We start from the raw sequence: 25,364 nt of genomic DNA on the forward strand, positions 1-25,364 counted from the left end.
GCTTAGCGTACGGTTGCCCTTCCGTCTCTCTGGTCTCGTGGTAGATTTTCGTGCTGGGAGGAGTTCGTTACTAACGGACGGGCCAGAATTTCATAAAAACTCGTTAAAGAAAAGAGGCGGTGCGCTGGATGGACAAGGCTGTCGAGCCTGGGACGAGATGAACTATGCTGGCTCGGGGAGAGCTTACGAAAGAAAAGTACCCACTAACTTGCCGGCAAACAACCCGTGCTGTTATCGCCGATTACACGAGGGAATATTTACTGTGATACACCAGAGGAAGGCGAAGCGTTTTTATATCGGAGCTTCGCTCATTGCTTGGAAGTAATTCGCTCAAGCTTTATGAGTTTCGTGGAAAATTGAATAATACTGAATACTAGACGACGGAAAGAGCGCACAGAATTTCTTAATTTTGCATGATCAGAATTTTTTCAACACCTTTTATAAAGAAATTCCAGGATTCATGTGCACTGACGATTGTATTGTTTTGATCACTTTTGGAAAATTACGTTTTCGCCTATAGGAGATTATTGAATTTATATCCTTAAATTGTGAAGATAGATAAGAAATTATACAGGGTGTTACAGATTGAAATCGAAAAGATTTGCCAGGATATTTAAGAGCACATTTTGAACAAAAATTGTTATATACGCCATGAGATGATTTAACTTCATTTTTGAGATGTAGACAAAAGTACTAATAAAATACATATGTAAAAGAAATTACGTCTAAATTTTAAAAACACAATAAAATCAATATTAACTCACTTAAAATTAATCTCGATATCCACAAGTAAAATACAACCAAACAATGACAACGAGAAAAAGGAAGCATGAAAGAAGACACTGACATTTTACCCCAAAAGAATAACACAAAAAGTTTCACCCCCTTTAAAGCATCTCTTCTCCAATCCACTTCCCCGAAACGCAATGAATCAAACGAAATTATGCTATCGAATCGAGAACGACGTTCACATTGAGGGGGTGGTGGTTACTTAAATTTGGGAAGCAGTATATAAAGCCAAAACGGATTCAGGGCAGAGACAGTCGTAAAAATGGTCGAGTTCCGGTCCTTTTCGAGGTCGTTGCGAAAGGAAAACCGTCCATAAATGTTTGCGCTATGTTTTCCGAGATCCGTAGAAGAAAGTAAAAGCGGCGGGCAGCGTGGCACATATACACGATGCTCTATATTCTTCTGGACGGTGATTTGTCATCAGTTTTTTGTCGGCGGCGGAGACTGCCAGACGAAGAAAAATGTATGTAAATACCTTGCAAAGATACAAATGGTCCGCCCACAACGCTAAACTAATCCTCGCTATGACTGTGACGTGATTTATGTCCATGGTCATGTCCGAAATACGGTGCAACTACAGGCGATAATGAGGCCACTTGAGGAATAACCTTTCTTATAAATCCTATAACGGTTCATTGAATTTTATAGGTTGCTTCGAAATTTTATTGCTTATTAATGGTCATTGTGATGTGAACAAGATTTGTGTAATTATTCCGAAAAAATTCATATTAGAAATAATCCCTAGTGTCGATTTAACAGTTTGTTCAAGTTGTGAAATATATTAATGCACTATTTGTAGAAAAATTTACCTGAGATTTTTTACCTTTTTTTTAACATAAAGTATATATGTATCTAGTATATTGAATGGAGAAACATGCAATGAAAAAATGTACTATTATTTGTTACAAGAAGGGACTTGTGTGTCATTTTGACACATATAGTTTTGACAAAATGGATAAGACCTGTCACGTTTTTCTTGTCAAAAGAAGCTATAAGCTATTTAAAGAACCTATATCTAATGCTTGGGAAGGAGTTTGAATATATCTCAATTGAATATATCTCTCGGAGCAACAGTAAAAGATGGAGAGAAAATAAACGTCTTAGTAGGTATTACGTTTTGAATCATGAATCATGAAATCAGTAGATAAACAATAAAATAATTAATAAAATACATTTTGCCCCTCTCATTTTATTGATAAAAGAAATGAAAAAAATAGTGTCAATTTGACACTCGAGTAACACAATGAGTTATGAAACTGAGGACTGGATGAGGGTTGAATAGTTTATTTGCTAAATCAATTATGCTAACAAAAAAGAAAATTTAACAAGCTAATATAACAGAAATTAATTTCACAGAGTTTTATATTTTATTTATGCCTCAGAATACTTCAACTTTTTTTAAGACCATTAAATATTTCTTCAATAGCTCAAAAATGACCTTTTATTTGAATAATTATTAGCTCTCTTCTAATCTCATTCACCCCTCTAATTTTTGTTAAATAAAGAGCATCACAATGGCATTGACATCGACGAATGAAAGAAAGTAATGATCCATAGAACTGCAAGGAAGATGATCAATCCCATTGATGGCAATTAAATTAATTGATGGCGGCGGTTTTAAATTTTTATTGCCCCGTGCAAGCACACCGCGTATGTGCGGCTCATGGCTCGATTAATTCCCATAATCTGCTTGTGACGTACGGCTAGTTTGGCAACAATACCAGTACTCGCGGTCCATTCCGAATTGTAATACTTGACGCTGACCGGTTCTATTTCCCGGACAAAAACAAGACGAATAGGCCGACTATCTAGAACAGATAGGCAGTGAATGGTTTCTCTTGATGTACGGGCTCGATTCGAACGCCAGTCGTTGCAAAAAAGTATCCATCTATTGGATGAAGTGAACGCGACTTGATTTTCGTCCCTTTTGAATTTTATCGTGCTAGACCTTTTATCTCCACTTTGATCTATGTAGAGTATTAGGAGACAGTGGGTGAGGTTAAAATGAAATTCTGCAATCGAAAATTTCAGGTTCTGGAAATAATTTAGCTGTGGTTAAATAATTCTGCACTTTGAAATCATTGTTACAGATCATATGCAACCAGGTCATTTGTAATGTTTCTCTTAAATTTTTCTTTTATCTTCATATTTATATGTAGTGCTGCATTTTCTAATAAGTATTTTATTTATTATTACTAGGTATTGTAATACAATTAATTTGTGTTTTATTCTTCAATATATGTATGACCCATTGTTCTTGGTGATCGTTTCATTCTTATTTTGGGAATCGTATGTCTATATTTAATTGAGAATTTTTAGTAGAAAATTAGTGCAGTATTTACGATCCTATATAATGGGAAAAAGGCAGATGTTGGAGAGATAACAATGGTGTGGATTGTGAAATGAGAAGGAGAATCTGAGAGTGTCCACTGTGGTCAGATATCTCGTCCTAGGCATTAGGTTGGATTTAGAGAGGTTAATAAGCGTGCGGTTGCATGATTAGACAGAAGTTGTATGAATATGTACCACAGTGCACCATACTAAAATTTCTGACTCCTTACTCTTTTTAAATTTCCATTTCTTGATTAAACTAATTAAAGTTAGTACATGTATATTTCCTGTTCGTTTTCATCTCCGTTTCTCTTTGAATAAGTTATACTACATTGCAATTAATTCGCCAATAATTAAATCAATCGAGTGAAAATGTTCTGTATTGCATTAATATTTCATTGATCTTGGTCCATGTAATCAAGTAATTAAGTTGCCTTTGAGTGATTCTTCACTTCCTTGTTTTGAACAATTCGATTTCTCTAACATAATTTTCTGGCCCGAGGGAAACAAGGATGTACACGCAGTAGCTAGTAACTTTGAGAGAAACGTTAAGACTTAGAGTGGTGTGCTGTGGAGTAGGGTTGATGGTCAAAGCTTGTATTAATTACAACTGTCATGATTTTGAGAACACCGACGAGAGTAGAGGTTTGTCAGTGTCTAGCACTGTTCCGTGCATGTTTCGGTGTACCAAACAGTGCTTCTCAATCTGAACCATGGTGGGGAAATACTTATTTCCAAGGGACAGTTATTCAGGAATGAAATCACGTGGTATGTATTGTTATGCAAAGTGGGCAGCCATTTCCAAATACTATATTTTAAACTGACCAATTAATAAGCCAAATATACTTACTTAAGAGTTCTGTCTAAGGTATAGAGAAGTGAGCTAACATATTCATAACTCTCATACCAGAAACATAATACCAATATCTCATTTCACGTGTCGAAGCACAATTTATTCAAAATATCGGTAACAGTATCACAGTCGCACACCTCTTGAATCACCCAAGCAACACACGTCTCCCAGAATCCCCCGTTCCCTCGATCCATAACTCTCCCAGGTACCCCATTTCCTTACAAGTTCAAAATACGAAGCATACAAAGCACACACGCTTTGATACAAGAACGTCGTCGCGGCGCGTCTGTCGAGGGGTCTAAAAGCATTCCAACCGAACAATAAGCGACTGAATAGAACGTCTCACTCGCAAAGATAATGCTCGAGCGTGCACAAGCGAAAGGGTTCCAGCAAGGCGTAGCCGTGAAATCAATAAATATTGTCTTTAGCGTAGATTAGAGGCGGCGCTCTAACAACATGGAGCGCATCAATCATGGAAAGCCCTCCAATATTAAGGAGATAGGAGTACCAGGATAATCCATTACCCTGTCCCACATAATAAAGACTCTATCAGGGCCTGCATCTGGCTTCTTCCGCGCAGCCAGCGGCGTACGACACCAGACGGGACAAAGCGGATCCAGGTCCTCCGCTCTCGTTTCGGGCCTGAGTAGGCCAGTTAAGGGTAGATCGTCGCGCGAACAACTCCTGCGGGCGGATGAAGTCCTCGGCTGGAGGGAGTGTGGGCGGTCGAGATTATTCCCTCGCTCCCTGTTCCGACCTGTTCCAAGTAATACACCCGGGTGTTAGACACCCTCGGCGCATAAAGCCGCGTATCAACCACTGCAATAAGAAAGCGGTGCAACTGGATTTAATATGACGTGTACCCTGTTACTGCTGGTGCTGTCTTGACTCTCCACTGTTCCCCTACGCGCCTTTCTTTCCCTGCCAGAGTTCCCTCTGTCCCATTTCGCCCCCTGGCCCTTCTCGTGGGTGGATACACGCGCAGCGACGCGGGCACGTGTGGAGCGTGCCAGTGAATCTCGCGCGCGTTCCTTTCCTCTCCGTTTCCCCGCGGCGCGGCGGAATGTCGCGCTCCGTCGCTGGGATTTCAATATCCCTGCGCCAGCCACGTCACTTGCCCACTGCAGACTTCGGAGTTTAATAACACCGTGTTTCCGCCCATTACCCCCCTCTGCCGATGATTTTTAGCCGACGAGAGGGCACGGAGGCGGTTTGTAAAGTCGGCGTGAGATGGAGAGCGTACGCTGCTGAGTTTTACTTTCTCAATTGTTATTAGTGGATATTTTTATTGTAAGTGGAGGAGGAGAGAGATACGAAGACTAACCTGGCGCTATAAAATAGAGCTATATGGGTTTTTATTTACATTGTGATAGAGTGTTTTAAGACGAAGAGAATGATCTATAGTTGAAGGCCAATCAAGATGGAAAATAAATTACTCCAAGGAACTGAATGAATACTTTCCTATCCTATCTGATCATTAGACTCATATCTCCTGTACGCCTCTACTTATAAAGAACATATTGGTATCAAATTATGTTCCTCAAGATCAAGCAGTTTTGGTCTGACATTTCTTCTTTCTTATGAAAAGGTGATAATTCTGTATAAGAATTATCACATTCTGTATAAGAGGTAAATTTGTTTGTTGAAAAAATAATTCTTTCATCAAATCCCGCGGAGCACAATGTTATGCATAAATGAGAGTTATGAACCTCGATTTTAACAGCACTGGATGTTAAATGCAACTTGAAATCAGTTTGTGGAAACCATTGTAAATTATGACATTGAATTGAGACTGTGCTTTAAGCAGTGGAGGGAAATAGCAGCGTTATTAAACTGTTGAACATTTCGGTGAAAAGACCATCGTGAATTTCGTATAATTTCACGCAAGCGAGGGAAACTGGCTTACATTGTTGCTGATCATTCAATCGTTTTATACATTTTGATGATCGTCGTTCGCAGTACGCTTCGTGCGGCCGTAGTACAAGTCCTGGGACCATGTGAAATATGCATCATCATCGAATATGTTAATCGTCCATGCAATCACGCTGCCGTATTGTGCGTTTATTTTAGTCACAAAATTACTATCTTGTACCAACGATAGACAAAGATATCGTAATATTTTGGCGCGATAGTTTCCCACGAATTCGACCTAAGAAAATTCTTTTTGATTGAGAAAACGTTGCATCTAAGTACCTCACACAGTTCCTAATAAATGTTTCGATTCAGAGTTTAGGTACTCGTTATCAAATCAATAACATGTTCGTCTAATTTAGGAATATCACCCAGACAATAGCTGCGTTATCCAAGGTATACCATTCGCTCTAATTACTCGCAATAATTTATACTTTGATTGCCTAATTGACTGGGCATGACTAATTATAATCGGCTGTCGGCCACAGCATTCCAGATTGCATTCCTGAAACGCTTTCCTCCGTGATAATTAACGACGCGTCGACTCATCGATATTTTATTCGCGACCTTTGATCATTCATGATACAACGAGGACTCTCAGACATTCTCCTCGTCTACTGTATTTAAACTTGCACGTAGCATCCGAGATTGCGACAGTATATTTTTTTTTTCACATTTTGAGTTAACACGTAGACATGTCCAAGTGTTCTAACGAGCATATCAAGCTCTTCCACTTTGCTTCCACTATTATGCTGGTTCGTGCAATATCATGCGCGTGTGGCCCATGCAAATATAGGGTGGCTTATAAAGGGGAACCTAGCAGCTGAGCCCAATGAAGATTACTGGTCTAAATAATAATCATAATAATAATAATAATAGTAATAATAATAATAGTATTTATTGTAAAGGTAATACCCTTTGGTAAAATTGAATACAAGCATATTGAAATATACAGGGTGGAAATTATAAAGCATTACAGACGAATATCTCCAAAAATATTGATTATACGCAAAAATGTTTCACGTGAAAGTTGTTCAGCACCAAGGGGAATATCATATAGCGGGACTTTTATTTTTCTCAGTGGATGTACAAAGGTTAGATGAAGGTCATGACCATTTTTTCAAATGGAACCATATTTTTATTTTTTGCTAGTCTTATAACCTATTTTAAGACGAATTGGAAAACTATCTACAGCATTCAAGGTCATTCAAGGTTAAACTTGCAGGGAAATGTCGAAAAGGTGATAGGAATAAATGTATTGATTATTTTAAATGATTGCCTTGTAATGTGTTCAATGTGTTCTATGTGTTCAAAATGATTACCTTGTACTTGTTTCCATTTCATTGATAATGACTTTGATGTTGTCTTTAGTATTGCTGATATTGAACACGTGTTATTGTTTTAGTGTGAAAGTTGGAAGACACGAAACGTGTGAATGAAATGAATACACAGTAAACTTGTAAAGCGAAAATCAAATTATTCGGAAATAAATTGAACAAAGCATTGTTAAGTGCATTAAAGTACAATATTTTATATAGTTTTATTATCTTATGGTAGTGGATATAACTATGCAGGTGAATATTTCAATTTTTCAAAGACTATTAGTCGTGTGCTTGGGTGACAAAATCAAATTTTTACGAAAAGTGTATTTGATCAGTTTGGCATCTGAGCGACTCATACATTGTGTTTTAGCATGACTCTTAAAAGCAAGTAGAAAATTATAAAACAAAGTAAATAGATGTGTGAGAGAATTTACTTAATTATAGATACAATTGTTTGTGGCATTCTGAACAAGAAATGCATCGAAAATAACAATTCATTATTCTCGAGTGATTGAACTTGGAAATAAGCATGTAACTGAAGAGAACAGTGATTTCAGCGCGTCTTACAACCACGGAAAGCATACTTCCTTTATCTGTTCTTGGGCACTGACTTTCCTCGAGTTCGACCACTCAACGATTTATGCGTCGCGTATAAACCATTTACAATGGCGTATCTTATAAATAAATCAGTTCTGGCTGCGGCGAGCGGGGTTAAACGAGAGACGATAAATATGCAATCGAACACAGCGTTATCGAATAGGGACTCTATCCTCGACTGATATGTCCAGGGATCCTAGATTATTTTGGAATATCCGAAAATGGATAGGGGTTGTTCATGGTTATCTCTGGGTACATAAACTTTATCTAGAGTATTGGATAGAGTACAGGAAAAATTGAGGACAATAAAGACAGTTTATGAAATTCGCTATTTAAGAATTAATATAATAAATCTTCTTTTACCATCAATTTTAATATCATACATTTTCTGCATAGTTTAGTAAAATTTTATTTAACATTGATTATACCATAAGTGTAATTGTTTTTCCTATAAAATTGTATTTGTCAGGTCTATTAGAAGAAATTGAGGGCTGGAAAGTAGTTTAGCAGCATTAGTAAAGCTCTTGCACAAAATGTGGTCAAAATCATTTCATTGTTCACAGAAAAAAATGGATCTAGTGTTCACGAAGTTTAACATTATCCATAAATATAGAACGTTGTTATGGTTTCTCTTAATTAACAGTGACACAGAAGGTCATGAATTAAAATTTTACACAGTCTTTATATGAAACCATTCATTACAATACAACCACAGTGGCTCCTCCGCATTACAATCCATTTTAACTTTGACGCCACAGCAAAAGAGGGTTAAAAATGCAACACACGTTAACAATTTACATACAAACGGTGCGACTCGAAATGCAGTGAGTAACGTGAGTGCAATCTCATAAGTCAATCGAACGCGTGCGAAAGGAGAGGAAAAAAAACAATGACAAATTGACCGAGAGCTGGTTCCGTGTTTTTGCTTTATCAGCCGTGTACAACATGCAACTTACGCGTGCAAGTCACTGTTACACTACGCGGGCTCTAGAGTACTATTCAAAGAGTTTAATTGAGTAATAAAGTACATGTATTAAGGACTAGGCCACGATTGTTGGGACGCTTAGTGAATTTACGCAACCGTAATACCATGGAGTATTCGATAGTGGAATTTATGGTTCGCGCCTCAATTTTACTCCGATGTGCTCCGTCTTGGGAAAAACTTTCAGGGGTGTTAAAAGCTTGATAGCCTGTAAGATAGTAGTTTCAAAGATATTTTTCTCATTGACACTATATTGGCTATATTCCATCACCTTCTTTATGGTTTTAACACAATGGTATGTATTATTCAAACGAATATTAAATAATTTCAAATTAAGCAATTTCTACCTAACTTGAATGAATTTTTATGCTAATTTCCACCTTAAAACGAATTATTTTACATTCATTGGTAGATGCTTTCATGAAATATTCGCTTCTGCGAAAAAGCATCCAAGCTGATTAAGGTAATGGATCTGCTTGTTATTAAAAATAATATCGTGCAAATTCTTGAAAAATGTTTGCGATTCTACATAGTAACTTCATAAAGCAAGGGAGAATGGAGAATGATGGAAAAATCAGGTTACATTATCCTGCTTTTCAGTTATTCCTTCTGACGCAGCAGTTCCTATTTTGAAATTGTTCGAGGTAAACATTATTCTGTTCATGAAGAACGATTTATTCAAATTAAAATAGCGTATAATTATTTAAAATAACGTAGTAACGTAGAGATTTCGAGGGGAATGGACTACTATGCTCGCGAAGAATGAGCGGATTCCAGCTTCAGCGAGCCTCCGTAGGGGTTAATTTCGTATTAAACTAAGCGCGAGGATAATATGAATAGCAGCAGATAAGGATAACGTTTCCCTCTACCTTTGGATTCAATTATTCTTTTACAGTTCCGAGAGTGTAAAACTTGGAGAGGCAATAGTGGGTCGTGGTAAAACGTAATGCTCCTCAATTTTCCCATGGTCGTATTTCGAATTTAAATTATCGTCGTTTACCTCAAACAGTCTCCCCAAAGTGCGTACCCTAGGCGTTACTTCTCCCTAAAAATTTCCGCTCAGAAAAAGGGATATCGACGAAGCTGCGAATAAAATTATGGTATCCGTCGTAAATTCATGGGGATGCAAATCGTCAGATGCGCGTGACGTTTAGTTTTAAAATATGTTTTCCGATCTCGATCCCGAAAAGGATGTACTAAATCATCGCTGGAAAAATGTCCAATTTTTTCCACCCCCTTCAGCCCTGCAAACAGAGATCGTTGACAGTCCCATTTTTTACGTGTTGTATTAGAATGAAAGAGCGTCTCATTTGTTCCATTAACAATTCAACTCTCACCAAATTCGATCGAAGTTATAACGAAATTTAGCTCTCGACTGTATCCAAAGAATCGAACAAAGAATTCTATTCCTTTTCGAGAAAATAGATGCGCTTGGGGGAACTCCCTGATGCAACAGAGTCTAATGGAATGGGGCTAATAAAAAACGATTGAAATACATTCGGGGATGACGTAAAAAAGAGCTTCCAGAGCGTTTCACTTTTTAAGACTCGAAAACGTTCGCACTTAAATCAGAAGAACGATTGGGAGTACGTCGTCCAGGCGGGGGCCGATGAAATATACTGGTGAATGGGAACAAAAGAAAGGGAGCATCGATGCTTGTGTTTCTCACTCGGCCGATACATTGTGCGCTAGGGAAACGCACGATATACAGTATATTTTCACCAGTGGTTGCACCCACGCTGCATCACCGTGATATACACAATGCACACCCATCGACCTAGAGGGTGATTCAAAGGCAACCTACGTTTGTAGCTCTCTACTAACCCAAATAAAAATTGAACGAAGAAACGCAGCTTAGGTACCATCTCAAATGAGACATCTTGAGGTGAAGAATCTCTACAAAGGAAGAATCTCTAACCTTGATCATTTTTCTACACGAGCATCATTAAAGCAATTAGACTCAAATACTGCTCATGTGTTCCAACAAACACCTGTTTTCGAGGTATTAATATTAGAAACCTGGTTCTTGTGTGAAATGGAGTTATTCCCCCAGTTCTCGAAAGATTATAATTACAGTAAATGGAGGATATGTTAAAAATAATGAAATTATGAACTTTGTTGCAGATTAGGGTATCGTGAATAGCAATTGAATACGATGTGAGAAAGACCGTTTGCTAGGCACTTGGAACAATGAATAGGGGTCAGTTTTACTGAATACTATCAGGCGACAGGTTTTTGAAAGGGTCTGTAGGTTAGGCCCGCGCGTCTGTGTCGGTGCGCGAACAGACACGATAATTTAGAGCGGGAAGCGAAGGTGTCTAGATAGATGCGCCGTAGAAATCGACAGGTATGATGAATGCTCAACAGGCGCCACCATATACTGCTAGCAGAGATTATTGCGTTTTCCTGTCAAATGCTCCGTCGGTGGTAACGTAGCAGAAGGTGAGGGAAGGCAGGATGGAAGCCGACGGTGGAACATCTGCATTTTCAGAGACGCGGCCACGTTGAAAGAGAGACGCCGTGTTCCTCTACCCCTTCCCCACTTCTCTTCCACTTTTTCCCTTTTCTTTCCCTCCCCTGGTAGTTCCTCCCGACAGCAACCCCGTGCTTTCTGCCCCCCCCCTCATCTGATCCACCACTTTTTTCCCTCCCCTTCTTTTGCATTTTCCTCGACTCTCGATGCCTCTATCGAAATCCTTTTAGCTTCCTCCGTTCGAGTGATTCCAGGTTTTAAGCCCGGCGTTCAATCATCCGACACTTCACGTCGGTGGACGTCCTCGCGTTGGAAGACGCCGACAACGACGGGAGAACGTACGAGGGCGCTGAAGTTCCCCGATGATTCTCGCGGAGTTGCCGAGGCTAGGCCGACGTGAATTGTTAGGACGAGTTTTGATGGATTATCTGCGCGGCTGGGAAGTCAGCCGATGCGAATTTATCGCGGGCACACGGTGAACAACGCGTTGCCGGGACTTCCTCGCGAAGTTCGATCGTTACGTCGATCGCGGCCAGGATAAAAGTTTCGTATTTGCGGAGTTCGTGAAAGAGTAGCTTGCTTGATCACAAGTTGACTGAAAAGAAATGACTGGAGTCAATGTAGACACCTGATGAACACGTTCATCTTGGGAGGATAATTGAAACGTTTCATGGAGATGTCTAACCTCTCGATGTTTGAATATATATTGTATACTCGGGTTAATGTGACTAATTAGCAAAGAAACACAAACCTTTCGTGTGGTAGTCACGTGATCGATATCAAGCTCGTGCATCTGTTTACATCTGCTGACTCGTCTCGTTGACTCGACTATAGAGCTAGGATCTAGAAGAAGGAGTGTCTGAAATCGAAAAACAAAGATCAGTTAAGTAACCTCTGATCAAAATTAATTTGTGCACAGTGAAGTGAACAGAAATATTATCTCTTAACTGATAGCTATTTCTTCTTGCAGGCTATAGGGTCCACTAGCATTGGACATTCTATCGCCACTCGTTGAAACACTTTTAATTCTTATTATGATTTCTTTAAATCAACTTTTAGAGTCCTTGCTAAGTATATTCACTGCACAATTAGAAATAATAAACAAATCATCATTGAAAGTAAAAATAACACTATACAGAGTATGAGCATCCTCCTTTGCAACACACTTTAGAGCTGAAAGAGTTAATCAGAGTTATCAAAACTTGCTTCAACCGAAATCGAAATGAATTCATGGACCTGCAATATAATTTTCGATAAATTATCATAGTAGATAAATCTGTTGAATATGGCAGCCTCCGTGCAATATCTATCAGCCGTGGGCGTTTCTACGCGAAACTTGGACGCGCAGGGGAGGCCTAGAGCGCCGGAAGGAAATCATCAGTACCTGACTCGCCGAGTCGCGGAGCAATGGACAATGAGTTATTACCTTCTGGCCTTACGATAGTACCACATGCTAGGCGACCCATTATGTCGTCCACATTGAAACATCTCCACGAGGGCCGCATTTAGGCACGAAATAACCAAGATCGTCGCGCTTTGTTTCCGCGACGTTGCGTGTCGCGGCCTCCTGGAAGCTTCCGGTGCCGCAACGGAATCTCATTGTGACGATAATGCCCGACTTCGTATCGGGTCTGACCAACCCTTCGGCTGTTCCCTCTGGATCGCTTAATTCCAGCCCTCGCGACTGGAGGAGTACCGCGGCTCGATTCTCTCGCAGTAAGTGATTTACTGTGTCACGAGCTTGGGATTTCGCGAACGATGAAAATCGCTGACCTCTGGTCCTTTCGTCACCGTTCTGCTGGCCAATTTGCCCGTGCAAGGACTGTGTGTTATTGTTGCAGTTATGGAGTCCATGGAACTGTGGTAACGAAACTTCATGAGAGGTTGGTCTGCGAGGCAAATCCTTTTTGCTAGGTGTAACTCTGGATTGGTATGGTGTCGATGTTAAGTGTAGCAGGATTGGGTCAAAAAATTAATTATTCTCGATAATCGCTAGAGGTTGTTTATAGGTATTTGCTAACTAGCTGTCTAGTCGTCCAGATATTTAGCATCTCATCACTATGTGTTTTTTGATATCCTTGTCTTTTGACTGTCCACTGATTAGAACTAATCGTTGATCACTCTTTCATCCATTCAATTGATTGTAATTTTAGGTGTACAGAAATCCTACAAAGAATTAATTGAAAAATTTTTCTAAACAATTCAGTCTAACTTGAAGACCCTACCCTTTGTTGTAATTTTCTATACAGCTATCACATTTTTAGCTTCTTTTGCTTGCTCACTCGATTATCAGCTTGTTGAGGAGAGCTTCTGCTTCCTTCAGTAGAAGTAACTAACCGACTGTGAAATCGACACCGTTGCATCAGTTCATCGCTTGGTGGTTAACATAGCCGTAACATAGCTAAGATACTTTATCAATATGGATACAGTGTACTGTTCTCTCTTCTGCTGAGATTTTTATTCGAGAAATAATAAAAAGATAGATATAGGTAATGCATTTCTTGCAAAAATTAGAATATAATCTTAAATTCAAAACATTCAGAATTGTTTATTTTGTCGCCCTCGCGTTATTTCACAGATATTATTCATCTACTCTGTATTGGCAAACAGTCACATGAATCCTCTGCTACCAAGAAGAGTGTTAATTTCTGGAAACCGTCGATCGATCGGTTGCGCACGGTTGTGCTCCATTATTCTGCATTTACGGCAGCCATTTTCCATAAACACGTTTCAATTTCGTATAATAGAAGGAAGAGGTTCCGCAAACGGCGGCGTATTATTGCTCGAGGATCAGCAGATCCAATGAAATCGCACACACCATGGAATATTGCTATATGCGTAGACAGAACGAAATCAAATGTCTCGATCACGTGAATTCGCCATTTATACTTTTACTCCCTCATCCCTTTCATAAAGTATTCTAAATATTTTGACGGCTTTAAATCTTTACAATTCGATGACATCCTCGTCGTCCGTCGAGTTTATTTAGTTTCCTCTAAATAATGGAGGAAACAAATGTCACAGTGGAGTTACAAATTTATATGTATATGGTTTGCTTTACTTTCATATTGATTCTTTTATGCTATCGATTATCCTATTATAGAATCATGTCAAATGTTTTATTTCGGTAACTTACAGAGACATGTCAAATAAAAATTCGTCAGGGACACGTATACTTACACATGATCGTACTTGCATCTATTTGAAGGACATCACTATGATACTTATGTTACTGTTCTGATTTATCACAGTAGATAATACCTAAAGACGCTTTTAAACTTCTCACATTAGGCCATCATAGCTGATAATTTATTCACAGTGAAAAGTGTAAAGCCGAATTTAGACTTTACACTTTGGATGAAATGCAGATGGAAACAACCTGAAACTTTCAACTATGAATGAATCATTTACGATGGTACCCAAAGTAGAAAACCTAAATTCGCTTTTAAGTATTATTTAATGTGATAAATCGGAGCAACAGTATAGTATATTATAGTAGCATATAGTAGCATAGTGTTATCCTTCAAGAAGATGTAAGTACGATCACGTGCAAGTGTACATGTATTTCATGAATCTTCATCATCGATTTATTCGAAAATGAAACTACTTAAGAAAAAATATTGATTTACATTTTCGATTTATTTTTTCATGCAGGTTCACCACCCTTTGGCTTGCACCACCAGTTCAGTAACACTTTGTATAGACTTATTCTGGAGAATTAAGGATCTATTATAAATGACATCTAATATAAATTTATATCTAACATAAAATATAGATAAAATTTAATAATGCTATAGAACGTACTTATAAGTATTAATTTCTACTTATTTATCTCTAATACTGTTAGAAAGCCTGCCACGCGTAATTCTGTCAAAAAGCCAGTCATGTGTAATTTTGTTGGAAAGCCCTGTCTCTTGTACTTCATTAATAAAACATTTCCCAACTGGGCTTCACACAAAGTTTTCCACCTACTCAACCCTTGTAACGCATTGGGTAACTTGCGCTGAATTCTTTCTGGCCACTGTATACCCCACTTCGAATCGAGGATAATATTTTCATAAACTCCATTAAAACTTTTCATCGTCTAATTTCAAACTTCAAAATAATAACATAACTCTTACAATTATATTCCTTACCGAGGAAGGTACATAATCACCCTAATTTCTGTTTTTCGTTCCGTTCTGTTTTCACGAACATCAAAAAGGTCTTCTACTTCGAAAGCAGGGACATGTTGGCATCCCATTCGGCTAATTTGGTTGCATTAACGTTTCGTTAACAAAACGGTCGTTTATACCTTGATAAACTCGAGAACAGAGATTATCCAAATCGCGAAAGTTTTCTTAATTGCCATCTGGTTCTGAAACACACTCTTCCTGCCTCTAGCATCACACCAAATCTCTGTGTGTGTTTTTAGCAACTTTAATCGCATTCATTAGCGCTCCGCGCCGATGTAAGCATTTACGTATACGTCGAGTATGCGTTAATTACTAACGCATCAGCATCGAAACGCTAATCGAATCTCGGAAGCTCTGCATCTCGTTCTGTACCGCTGCATCGTAAATACTGCTGCATGCATGTAATCTGCTGATAAATTTAAGCAACATTTTGCTTATTGCTCTGATTTTCATCTTTACCATGCTGTGTTATATTATTTCTGCAGTCAGATAGCAAAACCTGGTATATTACTGTTTTTAATAAAATTGAGATGTGTACTGTTCCACGTCTATTTAGATAAGATCTATCACTTTGCAAAAGATGATATCTACAGAGCGTCTCATATCTTTTCGTTCATATTTTGGCAAGATGTTTTATGAACAGAAATAAGACTAAAATGTTATATAACAAAAAGTCATAAGTGCTTCGTTAAGAAGTTATAACAAACATATGAAATATGAAAAATATAATAATACTATGTCTCTCAATCAGAATAACTCTAAAATTTGTTATGCTTGAGTTATTGTTATAGGTAGTTTTAGTACTAAACGATGGTATTATTTTACCTCCCTGAAAACCACAATTATTCAGTTCCATATATCACTGTCACAGCAAATAATCAATATGTATGCTCTATCGATTATTACGTTGGTCCATAACGCTACTTTTGAGTGACCCATTAAGGCCATGGTACGTTAATAATTGAAACTGTTAATAATTAACACATTTTTGGAAAAAAATGAGTATGAATTGGTAATGGATACATTTGTTTAAGATATTAAATCTTTGAATGGCATCTCATATATCATAGAAGTGTCAGTCTTGCATAAGTAAGAATAGTATAATGTTTTACACCACTATAAATTTAATGAGCAAGAATTTTTAGTGAAGTGTAGTGAAATGAGGAAACTGTATACTGTTCAATTATGAAGAAAAATAGTGTTTATTAAAACTATTTTACTGCTATTTTGCACTATAACAGAATGCAATTGTTCAAATTGCAAGAAATTTAATTTCACATTTTTCTATAGTTACTGCCTTTCTCCATAGTTGGAAAGTACAGTAGTTATAGCGAATTTCTATCTGTGCTTTCGCGTGTTATTTTCGCGTTTTCTTTGTTTTAGTTTTCAGGGCAAGAGAAAAAATATTGCGAAAATGACGTAAAATTTGTAGACTTTCTTTTGGTCTACTGAATATTTTTTAGTTAGAGGAAATTGGAAAGGTAAATTGAGGAAAATTTTACTGGTTGTCAATTTATTTAAAGAATACGAAGCTTTAATTTGTTCAGTATTAGTTTATTTTTGTGAAATAATCTAAACTTTAATCTCAGAAATAATTTATCAAATATGTTCTTTTTTATTTTAGTAATATTTTTTGCAAAATTGAGAACTGTACAAAAATGCTCACTCTGCAAGCTTCATCTCACAAGTTAGATATTTCTGAATTTTAAAAACCTAAAACCACATCCCTTGCAGTTTTACTCAGAAATAAAGCATCATTTCCAATTCTGCTTTTACATTAACATAAAATTAACACAATAAGCTAGAAAAAATAGCTCCACAAACTTCAACTTTCCTCCAAAAAACACATTCATAACCACGTAATAAAAGCTTCTACATAAAACAACCCCAAACACCCTAAGAATCATATGCATTTTTTCTAACCCCCCCTCCAATAACCCATTAACCTACTCTATCATAACAAATCTATTACAGAACATTCATTAAACCTACTACATATTCAAACAACAGCCAACCTACAAACTCCCATTTAAAGTCTCCCTATCAAGCCCAACAAACTTCCTCAAAACCCAACAAACTTCCTCTCTCCCATTTAACGCCATCCAGCATTACACTCCCCCTCATCAGCGAGCAACCAATTAAAACACGTAGAAAAAAGAATTCCCGATCAGGGGGATAGATCGTGACAGGCACGTTTTTTTTTTTTTTTTGAAATCGCCATTGGCACACTTGGAGAGGACACTCGGCCTAGCAGCGTAATAGACGTTCCAGCCTACATTTTCGAGGGTGTTGGGCAGCAACCGGTGTGAATTCGCGTAAATTTGTTGGGGGCGGCAAAAATGGTGGTCGACGTGGCGCGAGGATGGCGAAAGGGTGAATCGTGAATAATGCTGGTCGGTTTAAACGGCTGCCGTCCGTTCATCGGGGGTGGGCCCCGTTTATGCCGCATCAGAGTTCGCCAAATTTATTCCATTGCTCGTGGCCGCGTTCACGTGACTTCCACGATGCCGTGCGCGGGCTCGCGTGATGAATGCGCGCATTAAAATTGTCATTGGCGCGCGGCTGCCCCCGCTGTAAAGTGCCACGGTTCGGTGTGCATCATCGTGGCCTCTCTCGCCCCGCGGATAATGCATTCGCCGCTAAATTATTCGCGGGGCCCGTCATTAAATACATAATAACTGTTATTATTATTTCAATCGCGGACGGGGCTGGGGGCACCGGCTCACTTGATGCTGGGTCGACAGTGTGGCCACGTGTTTTAATTGCTGGAGGGTACAGGGATCCCTCGGCTCGCGTGTTCCTGGCTTTTGTTAATTTGTACTTGTGTTCTTCACACTTCGGGTGATATTGGAATCTCTGCAGGGTGTTAAATATATTTTCTAATATTAAATTTATGTTCTTTGTTCTTTGGTGGATTCTGGTATGAATTTTCAATGTATTTAACCGTTAAAGATTATCAGATTTCATTTGTTATAATATTATTCAAAGAAGTATATAGACTGGTAACATCTATTGTTGGTATTAGAAAAACTAGAATCTACTAAAGTAGATTATCGTCAATCGTCCATCAAATTCGACGTCCCTCAATGCTCACATGACCAGGCTCTAAATAAGCCTTTAGTCTTAGTGCACAGTAAAATCGAAATAAAATATAAACACTGTTACACGTATCATAACGACGTACAATAACAACTCTACTCAATTTCTGAAGAAAATATCTCCTATGTTCCCACGCGCTATCGATCAATTTCCACTTCGCGCGAGCGTGGCCATTGATTCAGCGCAAATCCAGGGAATCAGCCAACATTTCCGCTAACTAGTGGAATATTTTCAAGTGGGAAAAAGTCGCGGCGTAAATCTAGCCGCGAGACAGCAATGACAAGCCGATGGTATCGACGTGGCCCCTGCTCGATCGCGGTAAAACCATCGAGCATAATAAATAGTCTCCCGAAGTCCCGTTGCAGATTATTGCATTCGAGTAATAATTCAAGACGAGCCATCGAGGGGTGACGAGGCGGAGGCAGGGGGACAGGGAATCAGACGGATGAAAGTTATTGGGCCACGATCGGTTAGAAAAGCAGATATGCTGGAGAGTTTCGCTCCTGGGAGGAAGTGGCCCCAGCCGGATGTTTACTTGAAACTCCAACCGCATCCACGGCTGAGCTAAGTGAAGTAAGGTGGGCCGGAAGCTTCTTAAGTAAAACCATCCCTATCGTACCCTCTTTCTCGGTTTCTCGTTCGAGTCAAACCAGCCCACTCCAGGCCCGCATAAATCCCGCGATGCCGTCTCCCGCAGATTTGTTTTCTCTCGTTGTACTTCACGCCTGGACGAGAGTAACGAGGATTAATTCTGATATTCGACTCCGTTCGCGTCCGAAGGCATTGTTACGCCTCGCTGTCTGCGCCTCGGTGCACGCGATCAGACTGATTCCCTGGTTTTCGTTTGGTCCACGGTGATGGGGACTTTCCGCTTTGAGGGACTGTGAAAAGTGGACTTATCAAGAGGAGGATCGAATTAAATGGTGTTGTAGGTTGTTGCTGTCGAGGGAACTTGGGATTTCGTGGTTTCGAGTTTGACTATTGTCGATGAAACTTGGTGATGGAGATGAGGATAGATTATGTGTGAGAGACGTTTTGTTTTTATATCATTTGTGCTCATTGTCACGTTAATTTTATGGATCGTGGATATTTGAAAATGTAGGTAGATTGTCTGTAACCAGAAATTATGTTTCTGGGGGATTTTTGTGAAGTTTCAGGTAACAAGTTGCATGTCGCCTCATGTGGAGTCAGTAGTATAGGAACCCTTTTAGGATGGACAGAAATTTACTAGGTATCATCTATGGATAGTTCTACATGTAAACTACTTTTTTGTATACATGCCTACTATCTATGTGCTTGGAGTATAGTTACCATTAAAAATAGTCTAGCGAAATGGCATTTCTGAAGAGAAATATTTTAATTATCACTACTTCTCTTAATCTATCTCAAATATTCCTCAGCTCTGGCAAGCAGTAATAACTTTCTTCTCTGAATACACCACATTCGAGATATTTAATGTCACGTCAAAAAAACATGAAACGTAGACATATTAAGGTGGATTAAAAAAATGAAAATAGAGTAACTATTTCCTTATAAAAGTACCCTTTACTTTTTCAGACTAATCTTGTAAAACCCAATTCCTAACAATACAAGTTACAAGACCTCGCAAGAGTCTTAATATTTTATGTGATTATCATCTTCATATGAAGGAATCTATAAAACAAAGCAGACTACAAATATATTATCTTTCAATGTAATGCTATTATACAAACACTAAATGTAGAAATACAGTGTTGATTCACTGTACATTAAAGCTTCTAAAAAGATTCTAGTCTTATTGGGATTAATCGTCGCCACAAAATGAGAGCTGACGATGAAGCAGCGTCGCAGAAGACTCGCGTCTTGTAAGCCAGCGGTATTCAATTTTACAAGCTACTTGTTATCCGTGGAAGGAAAAAGTTACGAGCGCAGCGGCGGATCCATTGGTCGAGTTCCAACTCGAGCGTTTTTACTGTTTGCACGAAATCCGAGACTGCCGATTACCTTCATATTGGACCACATCCAACTTCCCATTTTCGCCAGTTTAAGGTCCCTCCGGTGCTCATCTGCCGATGTTTTTATGCCTGCTTCATGAATTCGCCATCTCCTCGATCTACGAGCAGGGTTCATAACCGCATTTGCATCTATCGTGTAGTGCATTGGTGCACGCCTAACGGGCAGTCCATGTACCAGCCATGGACAATCGTTTCCCTCCTTCCATTTGCAGAACCTTCTAATTAAGACATAGTACGATTACCAGCGAAGCGATCTTGCAAGTCCTTTTCGAAAAAGAAATATTTGTTGAGCGTGATAAATTTCTACGAACGTAATTGGGAAGATTTAGGCAAGCTACATGCTTTGAATGAATTTTCTGTGAGTTATTTGTAATGAAATCAAATTTATATTGTAGTTTTTTTCAACTAAATCTTACAAGAACTTCAATTTTCTTTTTGTAGTAGTTAGTAGTTAGTCAGTTAGTAATAGTTAAATTTAAAGCCATTGTCTTTGTCTGGGAGAAGTAGTTTGAGTGCAAAGAGCTGGTAAAATAATATGCAGACTTTGTTTCAGAGTTGAACATCTAAAATATTCGTGAAATGTGTCTGACTTGTGACTCATTCTACTGAGTTTCGTTTGTTTGGCTCGGGATCTATTATACTGGTTTTTGTGTACTTAACTTCAGACTTAGTCTACTTGTTTTTCTGTGTCTGCCTCGGCGGTTATTCTACTGATTGCGCATTGTCTGGCAAACAGTAGAGTAAACGTCAACAGTAGAGTAAATTTCGAGTCAGATATATTTTACGTGACTTTTAGGTGTTTTTTCAACAATTAATAATTAGACTGCGAATTTCTATGCAATTATAGAAAATTCAAATGTGTACAAAATTACGGAATTTATATAATGTTCGAAAATATAGACAATATGAAAAATAAAATATAAATGATACTAGTATTTGAAATACGAAACAACCTTCTATTTAGGTTCCATTTTGTTAATTGAGCTTATAAAATACGACACAATACTAATAACTCTGAAACGAAGTTCCAAGCACAATTTTGTCATTCTTGATTTTCGTTCTATTTTCTTCTGTTGTCGAACATCCTTTACACTTATCAAGAGGTTTAAATATGTATAAGTTGCTTGCTTGAGAACTTGTACTATGGATTGATACTTGCAGACAACAGGGTAAGAAAAAAGCCAGAATGAATCTGTGGTTATAAGACAAAACGACCTATGTCACTTTTTCAATAAATTCGAGTTAAGACCTCAATTGACATTTAGAATATAAAATTTATATTCTCAGAAAGAAGAAAAGTCCTTAAAAGAATTTTTTCCCCTCAAAATAAGGGTTTAAGAAGTCACAAGTTCATAACACAGTTTGTGTTACAACATGAGACTTAGGTCGTGTTGCCTTACAACCACAAAAATAGACATGTAGAAGTAGCAAACAGAAAATTAGGGAAAACCAGGTGAAAAAGTAACTTGAATAATTGTTATCTCTCAGTTTCTCACCCTTATCAAAATTCTAGCGAGTCAGGTCCAATTTGGGTTGTGTCACCAGCAAACTTCAACCAACGCTAGCATGTGTATCTACCTTCTATAAACCTCGTGTATCTACGTATACAATATCCCCAACGAAGCACCTAGCCTGTATCACAACAATATTTGTTGTGGATCGAATCGAAGACTAGACTTCGGCGGAAGTTGGTGATATTCAGCAACGTCGAGCAGAAAATCCGATAATACGTCGGTAAGTAGTAACAATGATTCCCCCTTTTGCACGAAAGCGATTGTTTCGATTTCATTGAGGCGGGCATTGGAGCGGGAATTGAATGAAACGGATCGTTGAACTCGAACAAGGTTGGGAAACACTGAAGAAAACGGATTGGATATTTCATTGTGAGCGCCGAAACTTCGTCAGGATCGCGGAGATTCGTTAATTATCATCGCCCGTGAAACGTCACTAATTACTTTCCCCCATTATTACGGTACAATCCGTCGCGTTGCAAAAACTTTGGCTGACCCTCTGGAGCATTCGTCTCCTTTTACTAGCTGGTTCTACGATTTACTACATAATTACGCTGCTATGACGTTTAAAAAATGGAGACGCATAATGTACAGTGACTTGCATTAATACTCGGCCACAGTGGTACTTGAGAGATTATTGCATCGCGCATTTGTAATCTTGTTAACGAATTGAGTGCCATTTGGTACGTTGAGGGACTTTTGAAATTAATAGCCAAGCTGGGTGCAATCCAGATAAATATTTATTGAGGTGATTATACTTGAAATATTTCTGCTTTATTTGTTCTTTCGTTTGCTGTTTTAGGGTAGATTGATGTTGTTTGAGTAAATGTGTACGTGATACTTTCTTGTTTAGGTGTTTGCTACTTCATTTCGAATAGGGTACATGTTTGATGAGTGTTTTCGACAGGAAGGGATGGATGTTTTGAATGAAGCAGAGATTGCGGTTGTTCGTGATATATCGCACATTTGTTGCAACAGTATCATACCTGCTTTAAATATTATGATTTTCAAAATTAGATGATATCCTCATTTAGTGCAAGAACTGGTTTCGTATTACGATAGATATCTCACACACAGAAAATTTTTGCTTTATGTCACTGTCCTAATAAATGAAGGACTTATAAAACCTCTTCTGCCATGTAAGCGATTTTTCCAAAAATAGATTTCTAATTTCGACTATTAGAGTCTAACTAGGACTATCAAGAATTAAATAAAGATTCACTTAGATTTTAGTTACAAAATTTACCTCTATCTCCAGAAATTAATTTCGTTATTTTTTAAGAATAAATATATAGATTACCTACATCTTGAATTATCAATAAAAACAACTAAACAAATTCATAAAGAAGCACTAATCCCTTCAAAAATTCCAAATAAGTATATCATAAAACATAACACTTGCAGAATTCAAAGAATAATCGACTAAAATAAACACCAAATAAGACTTCCCCATAAACAACTAGAAAAAGACACTCTCCGACCCCTCAGCCAATACGAATAGATAAACAAATCCTCGCGCAGGTATATCCCCCCTCATCATAATTTCTCCTTGACCAGGTCTCGCAACAATAGCACACCTCGCCGAGGCTTCAGTATGAGTAATGACGTGGCGCGGTGTGACACGAATTTTCAACCTCCCCAGCAAGGGCTGCGACGCTCTTAAAGGGTCGTGAGGACAGTGCAGGAAGCGGGGGTGTGTGAGGTGTGTGAAAAATAGAAGGCGCCGCCGTTTAAACCGGCGCAGCAACATTATCGCCCGACACGGCTGTGACATAAACACGACTGTCAGTACATCCGGAGCTACAACCTCGTCCAAGACGGAAGCGCGCGTGGAGGGCCGCGGAGGGGCGGGAGGATTTCGTCGTCGCATGGTAAATTTTTCATTACTCCCTGACACTTTCTATGCGCTAGAAAATGACGGGGGCACTCGCGTATGAAATTGAAATACGTCTGCCGATCGAGCGGCCGATCCATTTTCCTGGGCACGGCTCGGGGGCCGCGCGGCGAGCATCGCGACGCAGACGCCGACTCCGACGCCGCGTAAAAATGACATCGGATCATGAGCGTGTTTCGTGCACACGCCCCCGCCATAGCCATGATATTTCTTGTAGATTGCGCGACGATGCCGATCTGGCGATATTTTTCGAGACCTCCCTCGATCCTTCGCCGTCGAATTTATCGCGGCCCGCCGCGCGGAAGTAAATGCGGTTTGCCTTGCCACGTGTGCGCGAGATTAACCCGACGACGGGGTCCTCGCATCGAAAGGGTTCCACATTCGAAATTGATGTCGGTTTGAGAAGTTTCTTTGCGAACCATGGTGAGGTTCTTTACTTATTTTTTTACGATTTATGTTTGCTTCTTTAACCACTTGTTATATTTTGACGAGTCTGACTCGTGCACTTTTTATTGTGCCTTCGCTGACGACTGCGCGGTAATGAGTAGTGAGGAGGATTTGCGAGTAACCGATCACGCACCATCGCGTGGGGAGTGTATGCTAGGTTAATGGGAGCTCTGTTGTTGGCAGTTTGGGATAGGAAATTGTTGGGCAAGGGGTTAAGATTATATATGTTTAGGCTGTAGGTAGTTTGTGGAAGATGGAGGGATGAAACGTGTGGTATTGTTTGGATGTGATTTTTCTTTGCAAACTGTAGTGCAGTTTTTATCTCTTTTTTCACGATTTATGTATGCTTCTTTAAGAGTATGCTTAGTCTGTAGATAATTTGTGAAAAATGGAGTGATAGAAAGTGTGTAGTTATTTGAATGTTATTTAAAGGTGATCACGGGATTGCAAATAATAATTAAATAAAATAACGTTATTTCAAATATTTCAAATATACCTAAGTCAGGATTGCAGTTATTTCTTTACAGTCCTATGAAATTACAAAAAAGAACTTAGATTAGTTTGCTTCTCAAATACATATATATTCCAACATAATACTAATAAAATGAACGAGAAAATTTGTCGCCTATATGACTATTACTACTCACAATAATAAACAATAGCAGAAAACCAAGAAAGGAATTAAATCGTTCAACATCCTTTCGATACACCCAGTATATTTCATAGAACCTCAATAAATGAAATCGCAAAACCACAAAACCACATAAATTCCCCCGTGCCAGCGGAGCACCTCCGTAAATTTCAATTTCAAGAATACTTCTCAGAGTAGAATATCGTGACGTTCGTCACACGAGAACCCTTGATTTTTATTTTTCAATCTCCAGGCTCCGCAGAGCTGTCCAGGAATTTCAATCTTTTTTTCCCAGCTTCGTCTCGTTTCGTTTTACTTGTTTTCCTGGATGTTCCCGAAGTGAAGCTCGGCATTC

This window comes from Calliopsis andreniformis, chromosome 1 (assembly GCF_051401765.1).
Source record: "Calliopsis andreniformis isolate RMS-2024a chromosome 1, iyCalAndr_principal, whole genome shotgun sequence".
NCBI lineage: Eukaryota > Metazoa > Arthropoda > Insecta > Hymenoptera > Andrenidae > Calliopsis > Calliopsis andreniformis.